This window comes from Macaca thibetana, chromosome 12 (genome assembly GCF_024542745.1).
Source record: "Macaca thibetana thibetana isolate TM-01 chromosome 12, ASM2454274v1, whole genome shotgun sequence".
NCBI classification, from domain to species: Eukaryota; Metazoa; Chordata; class Mammalia; order Primates; family Cercopithecidae; genus Macaca; species Macaca thibetana.
Genome location: NC_065589.1, coordinates 72,095,488 through 72,099,539, shown reverse-complemented (window position 1 = coordinate 72,099,539; position 4,052 = coordinate 72,095,488).

Genomic DNA, 4,052 nt, shown 5'->3' with positions numbered 1-4,052 from the left:
ACTATTATTATGCCATTCTACAGATGAGAAAACTGAGGCACAGAGAGGGTGAATAATTTGTCCAGTGTCATGTACCTATTTGTAGAGCCTGGATTTGTGCATGGATGTTATTGCCCCAGAATTCATACATTTAGTACCCTATAAATTACCACCATTTCAGGCACTTTTATATCATTCATCATTTGTTTATTTGTCTAGATAATGGGATCTTGCCACATCAACCAGGCTGGTCTCAAACTCCTGGCCTCAAGCGATTCCCCCCATCTTGCACTCCCAAAGTTCTGGGATTACAAGCATGAGTCACTGTGCCCAGCCCATTCATTGTGTGTTCTTTACAGCATGTATCACTGTCTGAAATGCTTGTTTAATTGTTCATTTCATCTTCTCCCTACCTGCCAGAGAATGTAACACCCACGAGGTAGGACTTTATCATTTTCCTCATAATATCCCTAGCAACTGGACAAGTACCTGGCAAATAATAGAACATATATACCAAATGAAGTGAAAGTTAATGGAAATATTTATATTATTTCATAAAACATTTACAAGACTTATACTTCTTATTTATCAATCTATTTTATTGTGCTGATTCTGTAGTCCTTGTTGAATCTCTGTCACCTTCAAATTAGGTTGTAAGGTAACTGTCTTAGTCTGTTTTTTGTTACTATAAGAAAATACCTGAGGCTCAGTAATTTATAAAGAAAAGAGGTTTATTTAGCTTATGGTTCTGCAGGCTGGGAAGTTGAAGATTGAGCAGTGCAATCTGGTGAGGACCTCATGCTGTTGCCACTCATGTCAGAAAGTAGAAGGGGAACAGGCATGTGCAAAGAGATCACACAGCAAGAGAGGAAGCAAGAGAAACCAAGGAAGCCAGACTCTTTTAACAACCCACTCTCATGGGAACTAATCAATTCTTATGAGAGTAGGACCTCACTCACCCCTGGCCCCCAAATTAATCTATTCATGAGGGATTCAACTCACCTGCCTGACCCAAACCCCTCCCACCTCCCAACTTCACCACATACTGGGGATCAAATTTCAGCATGAGTTTTATTTTGTTTTGTTTTTGTGTTGTTATTGAGACAGGGTCTTGCTTCATCACCCAGGCTGGAGTGTAGTGGTGTGATCATGGCTCACTGCAGCTTTGAACTCCTGGGCTCAAGTGATCCTCCTGCTTCAGACTTCTGAGTAGCTAGGAATACAGGCACATGCCACCATACCTAGCTAATATTTTTAAAAACAATTTTTGTAGAGACAGGATCTTGCTGTGTTGCCCACAGTGGTCTCAAATTCCTGGCCCGAAGTGATTCTTCCACCTCAGCTTCCCAAAATCCTGAGATTATAGGTGTGAGCCACTGCACCTAGCGCAACATGAGTTTTGAAGGGGGCAAACCACATATAGACCAAAGCAGTAACTGAGGTAAAAGAAAACTATTCCTAAGTAATTTGTTTACAAATGTGCCAATCTGATTTGAGGTGAAGCATTTTGAATTTTTATCTTATGTCAGTACAGTGTCACAACATATCCAGAATGCTTGCAGCATTGCTTATTCTTTAGGCATTGCTTATTCTTGTGGCCTGTTAACATTCAGAGTAAGGAAATCTGTGGCACCAATTCATAGGGATGACCAAAAGAAATGAAGATGGATATGTGTAATCCTCTAGTTACCCTTCTTATTCTACAGTAAATTCTCAGGACTTCATGCATAAATAACCAAATAGCATCAGAGGTCTGCCTGACAGATCTCAGGAATTACCTGTTCTTTTCATTTTCATTTGGGTTTAATATTCATTCCACCATGGGAAAACCGCCATATCTCAATCTGATGATGCTTACCTGATTAAGGAGAACCCTCTATAAGAAGTTCATGGTATACCCTAAAGCTGACATTGAAGACTAAGTAAGTTACAATGAGATTTTAGTTGTCTTTTAAAGGAACAGGGAAGCTTTGAGGAAGAAACTCTCTAAATAAAAAGCCATGATATCACAGGCCATGTTATAGCGAAATCTAAGAATTTATGAGGTTTGTTCATTCAGGATCATCAGTACCCCCTGTCCATACTCGTCATCCTACTTGCACTCATTAATCAATGAAATGGTAAGGTATTGGCATGACCTGACAATAGGCATGTGTGTATAATAGGTACGTAGTAATAATAGCTAAAAAATAATCTGCAAATTATTGTTTACATTATTTAACCTACTTGCTTCTCACAGTCATCTGAAGAGCATGCCATTATCCCCATCAATTACACAAACTGAATTTGACGTAATTGAGGAATCTAAGGTTAAATATTGGCTAGAATGTTGGAATTCAGATGAGGAAACTGAAACTTAGAGATGCTTGGTTATGTCCCAGTATGAAAGATTTTGTGAACCTTGAACCCAGTGTTCTTTGCTACCTCACAAAGAGCTAGCCTCTAGGAACTATTTAATAAGTCTGCCAGTGAGTTATGTCTGTGTAGACAGTTCAGTTCCAGACCTGTGCCTTCTTCAATAACTTTACAACACATTGTCATGATGTTAATGAACCCAAATATCCAATAGTGTGAGAATATATAAGAATGCCTACTCAATAGACTTCAGAGGGGAACCCACTGAAAAAGTTTCATGTATTCAATAAGGATTTTTTGTTTTTGTTTCTTGTGAGACAGAGTTCACTCTTGTTGCCCAGGCTGGAATGCAATGGTGCAATCTTGGCTCACTGCAACCTCCACCTCCTGAGTTCAAATGATTCTCCTGCTTCAGCCTCCCAAGTAGCTGGGATTACAGGTGCGTGCCACCACGCCCGGCTAATTTTTGTATTTTTAGTAAAGACGGGGTTTTGCCGTGTTGACCAGGCTGGTCTCGAACTCCTAACTTCAGGTGATTTGCTTGTCTTGGCCTCCCAAAGTGCTGAGATTACAGGCATGAGCCACTGCACCCGGCCTCAATAAGTATTTACTGAAGGCCTTGTAGGTATTCTGTAGGGAACAAAACCCAGTCTCTGCTCTTAAACAGCATTGTTGTTAAATACAGGGTGATAAACTCTGCCATTGTGGGAGTCCTGGGCACTAAGGGAGCATGTGGGAGGGCAGGAGAGACACCTATTCTATTCTAAGCCATTCTAGACATCCAGGAAAAGCACTTAGAGGGAAGTGAAGTCTAAGCTAAGAAGGTAGAGGAAATGGGAATCAACTGTAAGAAAAGGGTGTGTAGAAGATAGTCTGAGTAGGGTAACACAACTTGCAAAGGCACAGAGACACAATCTGAGTTCAGAAGTTAAGCAGGTAAGGTTGGATTATAAAATGAAAATGAACCAGTTAAGAGTGGAGAAAGATGAAGCTACAGTGATAAAAGATCTGGGTGATGGAGGGTCTTAGAAGCCATGTTAGGGTTTGAACTTTATCCTTAGAGTAATGGAGGCATTGAATGACTTTAAGGAAAATAATTGTATTTTAGAAAGAGCATTCTGGTAGCCAGGTAGAAAAGACGTCTTCTTAAACTACACATTATGATCCATTGGTCAGTTATGAAATCATTTCAGTAAATCACAAATACCTAGGGTTTTACAAAATTAAATACATAGAATAGAAAATATCAGCATATAGCCAGGCGTGATGGCTCACGCCTGTAATCCCAGCACTTTGCAAGGCCAAGGCGGTCGGATCACGAAGTCAGGAGATTGAGACCATCCTGGCTAACACGGTGAAACCCCGTCTCTACTAAAAAAAAATACAAAAAAACTAGCCGGGCGAGGTGGCGGGTGCCTGTACTCCCAGCTACTCAGGAGGCTGAGGTCGGAAAATGGTGTGAACCCGGGAGGTGGAGCTTGCAGTGAGCCGAGATCGCACCGCTGCACTCCAGCCTGGGCAACAGAGCGAGACTCTGTCTCAAAAAAAACAAAGAAAGAAAGAAAGAAAAAGAAAATATCAGCATATACTGCAAAAGAGTATGGCAAGTATTGTTTTATGAAACTTGTTTCAGGAGTGTGTATTCCCTAGACCTTGATGAGAAATGTATTTCTTCCTATGGATCTCCATGAAAAATAAAATTTTAGAGTACAGAGAAC